Consider the following 20,554-nt stretch of genomic DNA (forward strand, 5'->3'; position numbering starts at 1 on the left):
ACTGGTCATCCTCCCACGTATCTATCATGCCATTCAAATGGGCCTTGTTGTCTTATTCCTGGATGGTGGCCCCTGGCCCCAGGGATTGCTGGTTTGAAGGACACATTCTTGCAATATGACCTGCCTTGTTACAACGACGGCACATGGGTTGTCCAGATGAGTCGTAGCGATCATTGTTCCTTCTTCGAGATGATGGTATCTTCTTTCCTTGCATCCATGAAACGTCCTCAGGCCAGTCGACCAGCTGAATCTTCTCTGATGATTTAGGTTCTGGCTTGAGTTGCATCACTTTTAGGATCAGGGACACATCCTTACTTAGCTATTGCACTTGGAAACACAGGTCATTAGAAGCACCAGAGCACCAGGTATTGCAGGCTGTCCATTAGTCTTCATAATAGTTAAAGTGAAGGTATCGCAGTTCTTTATTTTTGTATTAAAAATAGTGATTATAAAATCAAGTATTTCTAATACAAAATGAAAATCGCAGCATATTAAGTTTTTATTTAATTCTAATTTTACTGAAGGCACTAGGGGCTCCCATGCTGGATTTGCTGTGTGTGTAACGACAGTAATTCATTCCTTTATGGCAGCCCCTGTGCATAGAGAACAGTGGTCGGGATCCGACCCCATCATTTATGTTACAGTGTGTGTCTTCTGTGACCTGGACGCGCCTCCTGGGATGTCCAGGGATGGAATACCCAAGGGCCAGTTCCTGCGGGTACGCCGCAACTGTACCAGTGTGACCACATTTAGGAGTGAAGCACAAGACTTGACTACACGTTTCCTCAAAAGAAGATATCCATGGAAAGTGGTTTCTAGAGCCTTTCAACATTCAGCTAATATCCCACGGTGTGACACCTTCCGTGGTCGACAAAGAACCGAGATGTGTACTATTAATCTTGTGACAACATACAATAACCAATGGGATAAAGTACGGCAGGTTTTGGCGAAGAACTGGAACATTCTTCTTAGTGAACCCAGGTTGGTCCCATTCATCAATACCCGTCCGAAACTGATTGCCAAACGTGCAAAAAACCTGAAAGACCTTCTCTCCTCCAGTCATTTTAAGAGACCTACAGTCTCTTTAGGTCGGCGAGAGAAATTGGTTGGTTCTTTCCCGTGTGGGGACTGTACTATCTGTCCCTTTCTCGTTGCTGATAGGTGTGTCCGAATTTCTGTCTTCCCAGGGACTATTGCAACTAAGGTTTATTCCAACTGCCGAACCAAAAATGTTGTGTACCTTCTGATTTGTGACTGTCCCAAACTGTATGTTGGACAGACCACACAGGAGCTTCGGCGTCAGATCCAGCACCATTTCTCGGACATTGGACGAGCAAATAAAGATCAAGCTCAAGATAAGCCTATTACATCTGTGGCTAAGCATTTCCTTGATTCATATAATGGCTCGTTTCGCAAAGTCCGGATTTTGGTGCTGGAATCTGTCCCTGTTAACATTCGGTGGGGTAGGATGTCTGACGAATTGTTGAGAAGGGAAGCTAGGTGGATTTACCAACTACAGAGCCTCTCCCCCAATGGTCTCAATGAGGAATTATTTTTCACCGGCTTCTATAAGAAATAAGGGTTCGGTTAGCGTTTCAGCAACGGACCTTTTTCTTTTTGAGGATGTTCTCCCTCTGGTGTAGAAGTCAGTTGAACTTTCCTCATTGGACTGATACCTGCTGGGGTTTGGGCTTCTCTGTCTTCCCAAAAAATTCTTTTGGGTGGTTTTTCCTTCCACTTTGTTCATTCATTTGTGGGTCTTCTTCCCTTAATTTGTAGGTGTGACCATATACTTACGTGTGCTTTGATCCTCTGCGTTGGAACAGCATGAGGAGTCATCTCTCTTTCTGGAAGAACTACACCGGATGTCGGAATTCTGATTTAGTGATGGAATTTGGTCTTCCCACGGCTTCATTTGTTCGTTTCCGGCTGTGGGACTTATCAAGCTCTTTTTGATCTGCGGACTTCCTGAATGAGTGGGATACCCCCCCTGTTTTTTGTCCAAAATCCCGCCAAATCTTTTGCGGCCAATGAAGAATCATGCCCCATAAGGAGGTTTTCTCTCTTTTTCCCCCATAATTGATGGACATTACATTTCCTGGTTTTTGCAGGATTAAGGACTCTATTTGTTATACATCTTTCGCCGTCATGGTTTTGTCATGTGACCTGTTGAATTTTGAATTTTCCTTTTCCCCAACTTAACTTGTCTATTTTACATATATACATGTGTGTAAATTTTTATATATTTATATTTATGCCTTTCAAGATCTTGGGATAGACCATCTTGCATGTGGCTTTTTACACATTGTTATGTACCTCCAGATGATATCTCTGAACATCTGCACTTTGAGGTCTGGTGTCCAGTTCCCTGGACATACTCCTCATATGAATGCATTCACGATTTATGTGGCTATATGTGACTTAGCTGTTTTTTTTCCCCCAAAATGTGACCACGTATTCATTCTCATTTCATCTCATGTAAATTACGCCACACAAAATGCTACTTGTTGCGTCTGCAGTCTATATACCTGGTTATTTCAGTGACTCTATGAGACTTCTCGATATACTGGGTGCCGCCGCTCATGCACATGTGCTTGTAAACGGTTTATCTATATGATGCTCCTTTTTTGCGACACTATGGTATGGATAGCGCTGTTTACTACGTGTACGCATGCGCATTTCCTCTGCACCACATTCTTTTTCACGAGAATCTGTATTATGTACAATGTTATTATGCCAGCGCATGCGCATTTGGTGGATGATACATACACATCATGAAACCATGTGATTGAATCACGTGTGCTCCCATCGCTTGTAGCGTCGCGCATGCGCATGTGCTATGCTTTTCTGATTACGAGCGTCATCAATCTAGCGCATGCGCAGTTGCTGGCACTCTCACGTCACGAGCCCACCTGATCAGGTCACATGGCGAGTATGGCGGCGTCCATCGGCGTCTCTTGATTTGCATGGCGATCCCTCTCTGCCTTCCATTTCCATGCTAGTAAGCAATTTGCTAATTAATATTCTCTTGTATTTAAGACACGACAACCATGGCATTCCTCACTTTTCCCCTGAGGAAGCTACACCTTGCTGTAGCGATACGTGTGGGGTCACCACCCCACCCCCTCCTATGCATTTTCCTCGCCTACAGCCCTTGCTTTCATAGGCGTTTGTCCCTGTATTTTTGGTTCAGTATATTTCTTCTGTGGCAGGTGACAGTTGTGCTTTAGCTCACTTTTTGTGATATACCCTAATGTATTGTTAGCCATATATTTGCTTCATTAATCTCTGGGCATTTCTGCATTGTGTCTTATTTATCTGCCTTGTTCTGTTCTATTCAAACTGATTGAACCATTTTTTGGGCTGTGCCTTTCAATATACTGTATTGGTTGTTTGGCTTGCTGAGGGTGTGGGGTGTTTTTGGTGCCATACACCATTGACACCAAATATGTGTATTTATATAAGCTTTTGCTTTTTTAATTGTTTTTAAATGTATGTCCATGCCTTGGTGTTTTTTGCATGAAATAAACGATATTGTTTGCTATATTGGTGATCCCACTTCTTGCACATTTTCTTTCTCTTTTGCATTTACCATCTGCTGTGACCTGGACGAGCCTCCTGGGCTGTCAAGATCACAGCAGAGGGAAGAGATCAGCGCCATCATTGTGGAGCTCACAGCATATGCTGTTTGCTCCATTTTACACCTGTCAACCCCCCGGATGTGTGAGTACGGGCCGCCTCGCCTCACCTCCCCTCCCCTTCACCCATTACTGTCTGCTACTGCTACCGCCTCCCCTCCCCTCCACTCCCCCTGTTACCGTCTCCGATGACACTCCCTCCCTCCGTTCTCCCCAGCTCCCAATCTGCTCCCGCTACTGCTACCGCCACCCCTCCCCCCGCTCTGCCCGCTGCTGCTGGTGTGTGTGTGTGTGCGTGCATGCGTGCATGCGTGTGTGTGTGTGTGTGCGCGCGCGCCACTGCATGTGAGTACCTGTGTGTGTACCGGTGATACTCTCTGCAGGGTTGTGTATCTAATCCTATGTTGTGTGATACTGTCTGCTGAGCTGTGTATCTAATCCTATCCTGTGTGATACTGTCTGCTGAGCCGTGTATCTAATCCTATCCTGTGTGATGCTGTCTGCACGGCTGTGTATCTAATCCTATCGTGTGTGATACTGTCTGCATGGATTTGTATCTAATCCTATCCTGTGTGATACTGTCTGCTGAGCCGTGTATCTAATCCTCTCCTCTGTGATACTGTCTGCACGGCTGTGTATCTAATCCTATGTTATGTGATACTGTCTGTTGAGCCGTGTATCTAATCCTCTCCTGTGTGATACTGTCTGCTGAGCCGTATATCTAATCCTATCCTGTGTGATACTGTCTGCACGGCTGTGTATCTAATCTTATCATGTGATACTGTCTGCACGGCTGTGTGTCTAATTCTATGTTGTGTGATACTGTCTGCTGAGCCGTGTATCTAATCCTATCCTGTGTGATACTGTCTGCTGAGCTGTGTGTCTAATCCTCTCCTGTGTGATACTGTCTGCAGGGCTGTGTATCTAATCCTATGTTGTGTGATACTGTCTGCTGAGCCGTGTATCTAATCCTCTCCTGTATGATACTGTCTGCTGAGCCGTGTATCTAATCCTCTCCTGTGTGATGCTGTCTGCACGGCTGTGTATCTAATCCTATCGTGTGATACTGTCTGCACGGATTTGTATCTAATCCTATCCTGTGTGATACTGTCTGCTGAGCCGTGTATCTAATCCTCTCCTGTGCGATACTGTCTGCTGAGCCATGTATCTAATCCTCTCCTGTGTGATACTGTCTGCAGGGCTGTGTATCTAATCCTATCGTGTGATGCTATCTGCTGAGCCGTGTATCTAATCCTCTCCTGTGTGATACTGTCTGCTGAGTCGTGTATCTAATCCTCTCCTGTGTGAAACTGTCTGCAGGGCTGTGTATCTAATCCTATCGTGTGACACTGTCTGCTGAGCCGTGTATCTAATCCTCTCCTGTGTGATACTGTCTGCTGAGCTGTGTGTCTAATCCTATCCTGTGTGATACTGTCTGCTGAGCTGTGTGTCTAATCCTATCCTGTGTGATACTGTCTGCACGGCTGTGTATCTAATCTTATCGTGTGAGACTGTTTGCACGGCTGTGTATCTAATTCTATGTTGTGTGATACTGTCTGCATGGCTGTCTATCTAATCCTATTATTGACACTCAGATTAGGAGGGGTGGAGGGGTGACATCACACACAGGAGAGCAGACTCCGCCCACTTTACTGCATATGTAAGGTGAGCTTTTTCTACAGTCGGATTTCTGTAGGATTTCAGAAGCTGCTCCCCCTAGTGTTTAACAGTGGAAAATATCAAACTTTTTATTTATTTTTTTTTATATTTTGCTCAATTAAAAACAAATATTTACAAAACATTAAAACATTTTTACTTTACATTTTTTCAGTTATTGAATTTTTTTTTTTTTTACGATACCTTCTCTTTAAGGAAGGACTCTCAGAGGTGAGGTACTGTCTTGCCATGACTGAGGGACAGGGTCTGTGGTTGCCGGGGGCTGCAGCACTTTTTTCGCCTGGTCCTTTAAGACAACAAAGTCCATATCTGGATGTTCCAGAGCCCACAGGCGCAGCTTCTTGCGGTCCTCAAATGATTGCAACCTCTGCAGGAACTGTTCAATCATCATCTTGTTCCCTTCACGGGCATTGATGGGATCTACATGTTTCAAGGTCCGCAGTGCTGCTTGTAATCTTAGAGCATCGTCTCTTATACTGTCCGGCAGCCTCTGTCTGCAATTGTAAAATCCCATTCTCAGCTCTGCATCTGTATGGGTTTCAAAAGCAATTTTCAACTTTTCAAAGATGGTGTTCACTGATTCTCGGTCTGCATCTGACCAGGTCTCTACTTCCAGCTCTGCTGCACCCGTTAACTGTTCCAGCACAACAGACACTCTTAGTTTGCCAGTCTTTGCATACATGTCTAATACAGTACATATTTTCTTCTTGATCTCGATTAAGACATCCGGTTTCCCATCATACTGGGACAGCCACGCCGCTCCCGGAAAATATGGCAGGGTGGTCGGCATGATCGGTACCACCTCTCCAGGCGCTGCCACTTCCATACCCGGACCAGGCCACGTGGCATCCCTGTCGCCTTGCGCCTCCATTTTGCTTCCCCCTTGGTTTTCTCTTACCACTATCTCGCGGGACTGGAGCACTTAGGGAGCTTCTGGGTCAGGTCACTACCCCATCCACCTGTTCGTGACAGAGTCGTGGGAGGAGCCTTTTTTCACGCCCTTTTCACAACCGCTCTTCGTGTGTCACAGTTAATTTTCTGTCACCCAAGATGGCGGACAGTTTCACAAGTTCAATCACAAACATAGTCCACAAGGCGAACATCACCCGGAGTTACCAGGTCTAGTTTGATCCTGTTCGTGACGCCAAAATGTTGATGCACACCAGGGCTTTGGGGTACTCGGTCCCGGGCTTTGTATTCACTGGATGTATCACAGGTGGCCGTTGCCCGGTTCCGTGACCCTGGGGATCACTTAAAATGGTGGATGTTGTACGAAAGGAAAAACAATAAAGTGTTTTTCATGACGCCACTTGCGGTATGTGGTATGTATAAAGCCGCCACTGCAAAGTCTCTCTCTGTTGGGGCTGGTGGTATTGGGCAGCTTGGATATTATGGCTCTCTGCAAGTAGAGCTAGGCCCCAGGGGAAGATGATGGTGGTTGTAGTATGGTGATGCAAACACATAGGAAGAATTCAGACAACACAGGAGCTGCGGTTTAACTTGTGCTTTACTCACTGGTTTGGAGTAGCTGCAACTCGGCTGGTGCTGGTCTCTACCAATCCAGTATTCCCTTTGTTCCAGTGCCGGTGTAGTGACCTGGTGAGCTTTACTTCCATGCACCCATCTGTAGTTGGTGGGTCCCCGTGGCCTAAAGCGTTTTTGGGGCCCCTTCCTTTTGTCACCGTCTTGGCCCATATGGCAGGCAGCTTGAACCTCTCTTGGGTCGGACCTCCGTCCCCGTTCCCAGGTTCCCTCTTTGCTGCTGTGCTCCAGACACTAACGTCGATGAGGTCCTTGATGGTCTCCTCACCTGCAGATTTTATTAGGTGAGCTTGTAGCGTCCTTCTGAACTAGGGCTCTGCACCTCGCCGATGCTCGGTCCAGTGAGTACTCACACTGTACTCTCCCTGGAAACCGTACTCCTTTTACTCAATCAGTCAATTTACACTCTCCATCAGTGTACTGACTTCTGACTTAACGTCTTGCTGACTCAACGTCTAACTGGTTTCTGTCTGACAAGATGTCCGTCTCCCATCACTCCACTTACTAGCCCCTCCTCCTCCCAGGTTTCTGATTGGTGGATTGGATGAGTCTCCCCCAACAGATAGGTGACCGTCCATCAGTTCCATCTCTAGCCTGTCACCAAGTCTGGGGAAAAGGGCGTGGATTTGGGTGTGTGTTGTGGCGTTTACCGGCACTGGTCTTTCAGGAATCTAGGGTTAGATGTGGTACCCTGTGGCACCTGATACTCAGGGGCACCACAGAAACATGCTTGGCTACTTGCTAAGCCTGATGTGGAGCAGAGCACAAACCAAGAGCGTAACACTTGAGACAGCAGGAAGCAATCAGATGCAAAGAAAAGTTAACAAGCTTGTAGGTCAGCATGGATCATAACGTTTTTGAACAAGTGAGATGACCTTATAGCATCAGGGAACAAACTCAGTGAGATGAATGAAATATACACCATGTGCAGAATTATTAGGCAAGTTGTATTTTAAAGGATTTTATTTATTATTGATCAACAACTATGTTCTCAATCAACCAAAAAGACTCATAAATATCAAAGCTTAATATTTTTGGAAGTTGGAGTGGGTTTTTTTTAGATTGGGCTATCTTAGAAGATCTGTTTGTGCAGGTAACTATTACTGTGCAGAATTTTTAGGCAACTTAATAAAAACCAAATATGTTCCCATCTCTCTTGTTTATTTTCACCAGGTAAACCAATATAACTGCACAAAATTTAGAAATAAACATTTCTGACATGCAAAAACAAAACTCCAAAAAATTAGTGACCAATATAGCCACCTTTCTTTATGATGACACTCAACAGCCTACCATCCATAGATTCTGTCAGTTACTTGATCTGTTTACGATCAACATTGCGTGCAGAAGCCACCACAGCCTCCCAGACACTAATTCGAGAGGTGTACTTGTAACGCCCTGGAGAACCAGGTAGAGGTACAGATAGGCCCCCGCACAACACCAATCCCACCAAGGGTTAAAGTAGCTGACCTGAAACCCTAGTCACCCCCCTCAGGGTAGGACAGACACACCAGTGGGCGGGACCAGGTGGTTGGGACACGCCCACCTAGGGGTCTAGAGAGCCCGGGTGGGAAAACAGTGAGTGAAGTTCAAGCTTAAGTTTGGAGTGGAGGTGAAAGCTGACAGGTGCCAGGGTCGGAGCCCAGGTGCATTGGCTAGGTGGCAGACGGTAGCCAGAGTCTGCAAAAGATGGGAAGACGGCTGCCGGTGATCCGAGGTGGACCGGGACAGGGTTGTAGCCCGCCGGTACCAACACCGGAGAACCGACCCGGAAACCGTGTGCACTCAGGGGGTACTTGGACCTTGAAGCCAGGACCGGCACCGACGGCCTAGCTAATTAACCAATTGAGGGCAGGATTTTAGGTCCGGTCCAAACCTAGGTCCCGAAAAGTAGAAAACCACATACTGAGAGGGATAGGGTCACCACCAGGGCCCATAGATCCCAAGGGTTAGCGTCAGATGGGCACGGCTCCCAACCAAAGGACCGGAAGTGGACTCCCGCGTTTCAGACCGGGAAGTCCTACTTACAAAACACTAAGTGCAGAGGAGAGAGACTTTGACTACCAACCCAGGTGTGGGATCAGATACACCCGTCTGCGGCAGCCGGCACTTATCACCTTGGTTTACCATAGGACTTGTGTTCTTTATTACCGTGAGCAATAACCCCGGCCTGGCCGGGTGCGCCAGCCCCTGCAATTACCATCCTCAGCATAGAGACACTGGGCCCCGGAACATCCATCCCTTCCCACTTAGGGGTTAACATCTAGCTGCCTGCCCAACGTCCCCGGGAGCCCCGCAACAGCAGCGGTGGTGATACATCTTACCACACACCGTGGGTGGCATCACAGACATTTTACAACCAATCCCGTATAAATACATCCCCCTTTTATTCGGAGTGTCCGCGCGACCCCCGGGTCCGGAGAACCCCTCGAGCCGTACCGTAGATCCAAATCCGAGCAGCGCCGGCTGCTGGCTTGGGGGCGGCACATACTGTTTTCCCTCCCTGTAGATCTCACATCTTATGAGGGACCACATGTTCTCTATGGGGTTCAGATCAGGTGAACAAGGGGGCCATGTCCTTATTTTTTCATCTTTTAGACATTTACTGGCCAGCCACGCTGTGGAGTAGTTGGATGCATGTGATGGAGCATTGTCCTGCATGAAAATCATATTTTTCTTGAACGATACAGACTTCTTCCTGTACCACTGCTTAAAGAAGTTGTCTTCCAGAAACTGGCAGTATGTCTGGGAGTCTAGCTTCACTGCATCCTCAACCCGAAAAGGTCCCACAAGTTCATCTTTGATGATACCAACCCATACTAGTACCCCACCTCCACCTTGCTGGTGTCTGAGTCGGACTAAAGCTCTCTGCCCTTTACTGATACAGCCTCTAGCCCATCAAGAGTCCCTCTCATTTCAACAGTCCATAAAACCTTTGAAAAATCAGTCTTAAGAAATTTCTTGGCCCTGTCTTGATGTTTTATCTTGTGTTTCTTGTTCAAAGATGGTCGTTTTTCAGCCTTCCTTACCTTGGTTATGTCCGTGAGTATGACACACCTTGAGCTTTTTGGTACTCCAGTAACATTGCAGCTCTGAAATATGGCCAAACTGGTGGCAAATGGCATCTTGGCAGCTTCGCGCTTGATTTTCATCAATTCATGGGCAGTTATTTTTTGCCCAACACGCTTCTTGCGACCCTGTTGGCTATTTGCCATGAAACACTTGATTGTTCGGTGATCACGCTTCAAAAGTTTGGCAATTTCAAGACTGGTGCATCCCTCTGCAAGACATCTCACAATTGGACTTTTCAGAACCCGTCAAATCTCTCTTCTGTCCCATTTTGCCAAAGGAAAGGAAGTTGCCTAATAATTAAGCACACCTTATATAGGGTGTTGCTGTCATAACAAGACACTCCTCCTCATTACAGAGATGCACTGTAGCAATATGTATATGCTGTATGTCCCCTAGGGGCCTCTAGGGGTCTCTCTTCTTGTATGTGTTCACAAGCAAGTGGGAACTCGCTGGTACAGCAGACAGAGTGCAGGCAGCAGCCAGAGATGTAATTGCTGACAAAACCACCTAATAAATAGCCTGAAGATCTCCACTGAGTGTGATTACTGAGAGACACAACAACAGAACATGGTGGCAGATGGGCACAGAACCTTTATGTAACACACCTGCAAATCCTCAGAGTGTGTGTGTGTGAGACTGGGACTGTACAGAACATCATTTCAACTGTGAGTACAGATTTCCTGTCATTATACAAGATGGAGACTGGTCTGAAGCCCCCTCAGAAACTGGATGTCTCATCATGTAATCTATCCCAGACATGGAGACACTGGAAAGAGGAGTTTACTCTGTATGTGGATCTGACAGTGGCCCCCAGTGATGACAAACGTAAAGTAAAGCTGTTTTATTACTTAATTGGGGAAAAAGGCAGAGAACTAGCCCAGACCTTACTGCCAGACACAGACCACCTCGTCCTAGCAGACATTGTGGAAGCATTTGATAAGCACTGTGACCCCAAGAGAAATGAGACTGTGGAGAGATACAAGTTTTTCACAAGACAGCAGGTGCATGGTGAAAATATAGACAGACATGTGACAAAGCTGAGGATATTGGCTGCAACATGTGTCTTTGGGGAAATCAGAGATAGCCTCATAAGAGACAGAATTGTATGTGGCATTATGGACACTCGCCTCAGAGAACGTTTACTCAGAGACGAAGAGCTGACCTTAGAGAGATGCATGCAAATCTGCAGGGCTGCAGAGCTGACAAAACGCAGCCTGAAGATGATGGCAGGCACCAGTGATAATAATGATGATGATGAGGTACATGCAGTGTCTATGAAAGTAAAGACAAGACCAAGCTCCCCTATAAGCATGATCCACTGCAAATATTGTGGTAAGAGACAAGAAGAGAGACCCCTAGAGCCCCTAGGGGACATACAGCATATACATATTGCTACAGGTCATGTGATGACTCCTGTCACTATCATGACGTAGTTTCTGTTACAGCTGACAGAGTGTTGGCTGTAACAGGAATGCAGCATTTCTGCTAACTAGAGCGGTGGTGCTCTAATCAGCAGAAATGAATGCGCAATCAGACTGCTGATCCTTATAGCCCCCAAGGATGACTAGAAAAGTTAAAAAAAAAGTTTTAAAAAATTAAAAAAAATAAAAAACCTAAAAGTTCAAATCACCCCTCCATTTGTCCCATTAAAAATTGAAGGGTAAAAAAAAAAATAAAAAAAATACACACGATTGGTATTGTAGTGTTCAGAAATGCACATTCTATCAAAATATGAACTCAATTACTCTAATTGGTAAACGGTGTAGCAGCAAAAAATCCTAAACGGCAACATTTTTGGTCATCGCACATTTTGCGCAAAATGCAATATTAGGCAATCAAAATGTAGCATCTGTGCAAAAATAATTTCATTAAAAATGTCAGCTTGAGACACAAAAAGTAGGCTGTCACTGAGCCCCATATCTCAGGTCACGGAAAATGGGGAAAAAATACACCACTTTTTTTGGACATACTTGTGAATTTTTTTAACCCCTTAGATAAAAGTAAACCTAAACATATACATGTTTGGTGTCTCCAAACTCATACCGACCTGCAATATCACACCGACACATCAGTTTTCCAATATAGTGAACACGGTGAATAAAATACCCCCAAAACAATTGTGCAACCGCACTTTTTTTGCAATCTTTCCGCAGTTGTAATCTTTTTACCGTTTTCAAGTCCACTGTATGGTAAAACTTATGGTTTAATTCAAAAGTACAGCTCATTTTGTTCGCAAAAAACAAGCCCTTATATGGCAAGATTGATGGAAAAATAAAAAAACTTATGGCTCTCATTAGAAGGGGAGCAAAAAAAAGAAAAACGGAAAATCGCCCGGGGGTGAACAAGTTAAGGCATTTACCTATCCACATTTGTTTGTCGGGAAATTGCCATGCTTTTATTTCCATTTACCTCCTTTTGCAGCCACCAAGCCCTTACTATGACCATTTTACAGCCCCGAACTTGAACTCCCCTTTGACATCTGTGGGGTTCATAGTTCATTAGAGTCAAGTTTGGGGTCAAGTTCGCTGGCCAAACACGATTTTTTTTTTTTGTCAGTCTTGGTTTGACAAACCCAAAAATCCTCTGGTTTATTTATCTCTACCCATGAGTCCCAAAGCAATAAGATTTTCAAGTGCCAGGCTCTCACACACAGAACGTGTAGTCCAGCTAGCGTCACTCAACTTTTGAGCCCATTATATTAGAGGGTTGTGGCTACTCCCATTCACCAAGTGGAGCCAAAAGCAACACTTGCCTCCAATTTAACGCGGAAGAGAGCAGCTGGAATGCCAAGGGATTTGACAGAAGGTAATGTGCCTGTGACATGAGTGATGCCTGCACGACAACCCAAACTGTGTGTGAGAGCCTGGCACTTATTATTTTGGGTCTCATGGGGTCTTTTGAGTGCAATTCTTTTGAGGATGCCTGCTTTTCTTGGTGAAGGGTCTATCCATCATATACTGAGGTACAAAACTGTGTGTAAACCAATCAAACTGAAATATACCGTGCTATTATTTTGACCCCCAGATAACATAAGGGCAAAACGAAAGGGCTAATTCCTTTAATAGAAAGGAATTGTGGGCAAAAATCTTCCTGCTTTCAGCAAAAAGAAGATGTTGGATATCCGAATTATACAAAAAAGGCAAGCAGAGTATGATAACATCAGTCAATGGGTTACAAGGGAAATCCTATGAAGTGCAAGTGTGCATCAGGTCAGCAACACTTTTTTCCTGAGCTGCAAGACATTATCTATGAATGGGTTTCTGATAGGAGAACAAAGGGTTCGGTTTGGCTTTGGTCATGACTATATCATTTTTATGTTCAAGAATAATGATTGTTGATCATGTACAAATAAGACATCCCCTTAAAATAAACCATAAAATATCTTTTTGATTAAAAATTAATATAACTGTCTTAGTTTTGGAGATTTTATGTGAGAAAATGAATACATTAAAGGAGTTGTTCAGTGAAAAGTTTATTGATGACCTTTCCTATCCACAATCAATGGTATACACTGTGTGCAGAATTATTAGGGGCAAATGAGTATTTTGATCACATGATACTTTTTATACATGTTGTCCTACTCAAAGCTGTTTAGGCTTGAAAGCCAACTACCAATTAAGTAAATCAGGTGATGTGCATGTTCTGTTGTTGTGTCTCTCAGTAATCACACTCAGTGGAGATCTTCAGGCTATTTATTAGGTGGTATTGTCAGCCATTACATCTCTGCCTGCTGCCTGCACTCTGTCTGCAGTACCAGCGAGTTCCCACTTGCTTGTGAACACATACAAGAAGAGAGACCCCTAGAGGCCCCTAGAGGACATACAGCATATACATATTGCTACATGAGCCTTCGCTAACATGGCAACCATCGGCTCCTCGTGATTGCGTCACGGGGGCTCCGATGGCGAGGGGGAAAGGTGATTTCCCTGCCGCAACCATTTAAATTGTGCTGTCACATTTTGACAGCGCAATTTAAGGGGTTATCAGGTGCAAGTAGATCACAGGTCCACCTGCACCTGCAAGATACACATGTCTGCTGTTCAAATCAACAGATATGTGTGGGGATCACCGCTGACTCATCGCAGCAGCCAGTGATGATCACCCTTCATGATTTAGGATGTTACATCCTAGGTCGTGAAGGGGTTAAAGGGTTTCTGTCACCAAAGCAATTATGGTTACATACAAAGAGAAGCAAGAAAGTAAAAATGTTTGCAATGACCTCAGAGAGATGGATTTCAGAGATTCTCCACAGACCACCAATTTAAATAAAGGTTCCTTACAGAGCCTGTTTTCCCAATTCACCCACACAATCAAGATTGCCACACTGCCCCCAAAGAGCAACAATTTACACAAATTTCCACTATGTAGTTTGTATTCCTGGTTCAGCCACACCGTAAAGATAGATAAAGTTGCCCCACAGAGCAACAATTTTAAAAAGGCTCATTCGGAGTCAGTCCACAGCTCCAGCTCAGTGGAACTTCAACCCCAAATAGCTGAGTCTCAGCTTTGTGAGAGCATATCGATATCCAGAGCATGACACATCAAAGTCCAACATCTGATTTATTCCAAGAACTGTGTACACTCCAAAGGGTACTTTACATGCTGCGATATCGGTAATGATATAGCGTCGGGGTCACGTCGGTAGTGACGCACATCCGGCGCCGTTACCGACATTGCAGCGTGTAACAGCAATGAGTGACGATCAACGAGCACAAAAACGTTAAAAATCGTTGCTCGTTGACACGTCGCTCATTTACTTAACATCGCTGCTGCGACAGGTACGATGTTGTTTGTTGTTCCTGCGGCAGCACACATCGCTGTGTGTGACACCGCAGGAGCGACAAACATCTCCTTACCTGCCTCCACCGGCAATAAGGAACGAAGGAGGAGGGCGGGATGTTACGTCCCGATCATCTCCGCCCTCCGTTTCTATTGGCCGGCCGCTCAGTGACGCTGCAGTGACGTCGCTATGACGCAGAACGCACCTTCACATTGAGGGAGGGATTGTTCGGCGGTCACAGTGACGTCGCTACACAGGTAAGTGCGTGTGACGCTGCCGTAGCGATAATGTTCGCTACGGCAGCGATCACCAAATGTCGCACAAGCGACGGGGGCAGGTGCTATCGCGCTCGACATCGCTGGCAAACACTAGCGATGTCGCAACGTGTAAAGCACCCATAAGGCTGCACGAAACCTTGCACGACCGCTTACCATCTGCAATGCAATGGCTGTGCAAAAGGGTTAACAAAACTTTGATTCACATGTTAAAGAATGTTCCATTCCAAGAAAGGAAAGAATGGCCTGAGATACTCCAAGAGTTAACTTATTTGTTCAACAATACCACCTACTGCTCCACTGGTTATGTGGCACCCCTGGGCTTCAGGTGCCACAGGGTGTTACACCACTTTTCAGGGGTAATATCTATCCCGGGTTAGGAGGGTGTTAACTGCCGGTGGCTTCACAAAACACACACATACAACAGTAAGGTGCTTTCCCACAAGGGGTTGGACTAGGGCAGACAGGATAGTTAGCTATCATGAAGCATGGGACTTTCCCAGTCGCTAGGATAACCACTGGGGGTGGGCACCACATGGGGTAGAAGTAGGCGCAACCATCACTCTTTCAGCAGACCTTCCCGGGCACAGCTTGGGATAACATCTAGCACTGACAATTGAAGTTAGTGTTTCTCTCTCTTCGTGGGCCTGTGGCTTGGAGCAGGAGGCTCAGCCCGGGTTCCGGATAGCAACCGAGGGACACTTCACTAAAAGACTTTCACGGACACCGGCGGTGAATGCCGACTATCCGGAATTGGCTGGAGCCCATCGTGGCAGAGATCAGTCCTCTGGGGCAGCGCTTGAACTACTTGTGAGTAAAAGACTTGGAACCAAAGCCCCTGCCCCTGCCTCTGCCTCTCCTTTACCAGCACCATCGCACAGCGCTGCGGCACCAACAGGGACTACCACCACCCCCCGTCCATCCTCCATCATCCTCCCTGGGGTAATCCCGCTCCACCTGTGGGGAGCTACATCATCCTGGCTGCGACTCTCACCATCAACCTCGGAGAGCAGAACACACAACACACACATCGGCGGCCCCCATCCCTGGCCGCATACCTCAGGAGACGTCAAGATCATAAAAGACTTTCCTAAACCGTCACTACAACCACCATCCTCCATCCTGCCTCCCTACTAATGTTGAGCCACCCCCATAGTGTTTGAATTCGGTTCATCGAACGGCAGGTGTGTTCGTCGAACGTTCGACGAACGTTCGACGAACACCTTCGAATCTCATTGAAAACAATGGCAGGCAAACACATAGAAACACATTATACATGTACACATACAGTTAATAAACATTGCCTTTATACTTACAAGTCCCCGCGATGCGTCTTGCAGACTTTGTCTCCCGCCGCTCTCCTTCCGATCATCGCTGCGCCCTCCCGATAACCAGCACTGATGATAGGACCTTCTGTGACATTGTCATAGCATGTGACCAGTCACGTGTCTATTATCTCTTTGGCTACAGACTGGTCACATGGCTAGACGTCATGCTAGGTCCTGTTAGTGCATCTCTCCGGTATGCGGTGCTCGTTTGAGCATCTCCATGTACCGACGAGATGCTTGGGCACATCTTTGGCTACCCGTTCCTGCTATTTACAGAGTCTGCCCACATGCAAGGAATAGATTCCGGTGAATAGCGGCATCGGGAATCACGTGATCGGAGATCACCGTTACTATAGTAACCCGCCTGTCAGATTACTATGGCAACGGTGACATCACTGCTTACAACCCGCAGCCTCTGCTCACTCACTGAGTGATTAGACTGCACGGGAGCAGCAGCGTCTTCCTCCCATGCAGTGCTGTCTGATGTAGCAGAGCTGCATGGGTTGAAGGAGAAAGAAGACAGAAGACCAGGATCGTGGAGGCGTGAGAGGGAGTAATAAACATGGAGTCTCTAAGTGTGTCTGTGTATTTATTTTTATTTAAGTATTTTTTTCTGTGTGGTGTCTTTTTTTTAACCCTTTATTGGAGATTCTTAATGGCCGGGTCAAACTTGCCTGATATTAAGAATCTCTGGCTTAATACTAGCTAGTAAAACAAAGCTAGTAATAACCCTTTATTACCCAGCAATCCACCCGGCATCGGGGCTGCTGAAAGAGTTGGATACAGTGCCAGATGATGGCGCTTCTATGAAAGCGCCATTTTCTGGGCGGCTGCGGACTGCAATTCACAGCAGTGGGGCCAAGAAAGCTCGGGCCAACCTGTGCTGCGGATTCCAATCCCCAGCTGCCTAGTTGTACCTGGCTGGACACAAAAATGGGGCGAAGCCCATGTCGTTTTTTTTGTTTTTTTTTTAATTATTTCATGAAATTCATGAAATAATTAAAAAAGGGCTTCCCTATATTTTTAGTTCCCAGCCGGGTACAAATAGGCACCTGGGGATTGGGGGCAGTCATACCTGCCTGCTGTCCCTGGCTAGCATATAAAAATATGGCGAAGCCCACATCATTTTTTTGGTGGGCAAAAAACTCCTGCATAGAGTCCTGGATGGAGTATGCTGAGCCTTATATATTTGCAGCTGCTGTCTGCTCTCTTGCATACACTAGTGAATGGAGTATGCTGAGCATTGTAGTTCTGCAGCTGCTGTCTGCTCTCCTGCATAGATTAGTGAATGGAGTATGCTAAGCCTTGCAGTTCTGCTCCCCCTGCCTATCCCTACAGCATACAGTCCTGGATGCAGGATGCTGAGCCTTGTAGCTCTGCAGCTGCTGTCTGCTCTCCTCCATACACTAGTGGATGAAGTATGCTGAGCCTTGCAGTTCTGCTCCCCCTGCCTCTCCCTCCAGCATACAGTCCTGGATGGAGGATGCTGAGCCTTGTAGCTCTGCAGCTGCTGTCTGCTCTCCTCCATACAGATAGACAGCAGATAGTAGCTGCAGAACTACAAGGCTCAGTATACTCCATCCATACTGTATGCAGGAGTTTTTTGCCCCCCCCAAAAAAATTACGTGGGCTTCGCCATGAGTTTGTATGCTAGCCAGGTACAGCAGGCAGCTACGGGCTGCCCCCAACCCCCAGCTGCCTATTTGTACCGACTGGAAACCAAAAATATAGGGAAGCACTTTTATTTAAAATTATTTCATGAATTTCATGAAATAATTAAAAAAAAAAAATTATGTGGGCTTCGCCCAATTTTTGTGTTCAGCCAGGTACAACTAGGCAGCTGGGAATTGGAATCCGCAGCGCAGGGTGCGAAAGCTTTATGGGCACCCCTGCTGCGAATTGCAGTCCGCAGCCGCCCCAGAAAATTGTGCTTTCATAGAAGCGCGATCTTCTGGCATTGTATCCAACTCTTCCAGCTGCCCTGGTGATGGGTGGCTTGCTGGGTAATAATGGGGTTAGGGCTAGCTGTATATTATCAACTGGCCCTAAGCCCGAAATTCATGGTGTCACACCAATATTAGACATGGCCACCATGAATTTCTAGTACAGATAAAAAAAAACACAACACAGAAAAATATTTTTATTAGAAATAAAACACAACACAATTAGTGACTCCATCTTTATTGAAATAAAGAACACCCCTCCGCAGTAATCCTGGGTCGAGGGTCCCGTGCCGTCCAATCCAGATCCAATATCATCTGATCGGTTTGCTGGAAGGCAAAGCGATCAGATGATGTGTCAAGTTCAAGGGCCTGAATCACATGACACCGTAGCTGATTATATAAATGGCTTTTATACAATCAGCTGATGCATCAGTGCAAAAAAACCCAAAAAAACAAACTACACACTTCTGTGCAGACTCCTGTCCGACAGCAGCAGCTGATAGTTTAGACGGCCGGGTGGTAAAAAGCCGGCCTCACCGCTCGACTTATAGTGTCAGCTGATTCCGTCAGGTGACCGCATCAGCTGATCATCACCAGGTCTGAGAGAGAGAAGAGAGAGAAAGAGAGAGAGAAAAAGAGAGAAAAAGAGACAGAGAGAAATAGAGAAAAAGAAAGAGAAAGCAGCCTCATTTCGTTAACTGCTACGATTTTAGAGGTGTCCCCGGAGCTCACAGCTGATGTCCGGGTCCTCCGCTCAGTGCATAATTCAATTAAATTATAATTATCAATAAATAATAATTAAAATTTAAAATTATAAATAAATTAATTTAAATTCTTTACCGGAACGGCCAGGACTCGAACTCGTGAACTAATTCTCCTTAGGCGGCAGCTCTACCAATTGAGCCTCTGCCTGTAATGAAAAGTATAGGAAGATTTGGTAACCTTGACCTCTGTATTGCAGTAGAAAATCCAGAAGTGCATTATTCAGCTACAAAGAGGAGAGAGAGAGAGAGAGAGAGAGAGAGAGAGAAAAGAGAGAGAAAGAGAGAAAAAAGAGAGAGAAAAAAGATAGAGACAGAAAAAGAGAGTGAGAAAAAAGAGAGAGAAAAAAAGAGAGAAAATAGAGAGAGAAAAAAAAGAGAAAAAAGAGGGAGAAAAAAGAGAGAGAGAGAAAAAAGAGAGAGAGAAAAAAGAGAGAGAAAAAAAGAGAGAAAATAGAGAGAGAAAAAAAAGAGGGAGAAAAAAGAGAGAGAGAGAAAAAAGAGACAGAGAGAAAAGAGAGAGAAAAAAGAGAGAGAGAAAAAAAGAGAAAAAAGAGAGAGAAAAAAAGAGGGAGAGAGAAAAAAGAGAGAGAAAAAAAAGAGGGAGAGAGAAAAAAGAGAGAGAAAAAAGAAAGAGACAGAAAAAGAGAGAGAGAAAAAAGAGAGAAAAAAAAGAGAGAGAAAGAGAGAGAGAGGGAGAGATCACACGCAGGCACTACCTGGGTGAAGTCTCCGGTGACAGCGCGGCTCACTTCAGTTGCTGCGTGGAGCTGACACAGAGCGCTCGTGTTCTACGGCACTCCCTGTCAGCTTCATGTAGCAGAGCTGAAAACGTTGTGTGGATTACTTCGGACCTGCATTGTTGTTTGGTTTTGGTTCTTTGATCACCAAAGACATCTGCAAGAAGCTATCAGTCAAAGGCAGGAGGACAATTTAAACGCTACAGCCAAGGTCCTTACAAGTTGGAGACAGAGTTTGGGCTAAAAAGAACCACGGCTCTCACAAGCTAGATGATCAGTGGGAATCCTGCCCCTACATCATTACAAACATCCCAATCCCAGGGGTGGACGTGTACGCAATTGCCAGAGAGGGCACTCAACAAGAAAAAGTGGTTCATCTTAGCCAGATGAAGGCTTGCATCCCCCAGAAAGTTTCTGTCCCTGCAGTCTCTACCCCTATAGAACCAGAAGAGGCTCCCATGGCCTCGACCATCCTGCTTTTTAGGCTTCATGCACCCAGTGTTCAGTTTTTTAAGCCAGTTCCACCTCCTTCTTTACTATACATACTGACATAGCTCCTGCAGTAGATTTGCAGTGGGTGCTGTCTACAGTCCAGGACACGGGACCATCATCCGTATATGAATAAGAGTCAGTACCTGCTCTATGGAGATCTAAACGAGCAACCAAGAGACAGTTACCTGCTCATTACCAGGAATAATTGCTTGCTACCTATCTAAACAGGAGTGACTTTGCTTGTAAGGTTCCGATAGAGATGTACTTTTACTGAGAACCTTGATACTGCCCCACTATTCTACCCTC

Source organism: Anomaloglossus baeobatrachus, chromosome 2 (genome assembly GCF_048569485.1).
Source record: "Anomaloglossus baeobatrachus isolate aAnoBae1 chromosome 2, aAnoBae1.hap1, whole genome shotgun sequence".
Lineage (NCBI taxonomy): Eukaryota > Metazoa > Chordata > Amphibia > Anura > Aromobatidae > Anomaloglossus > Anomaloglossus baeobatrachus.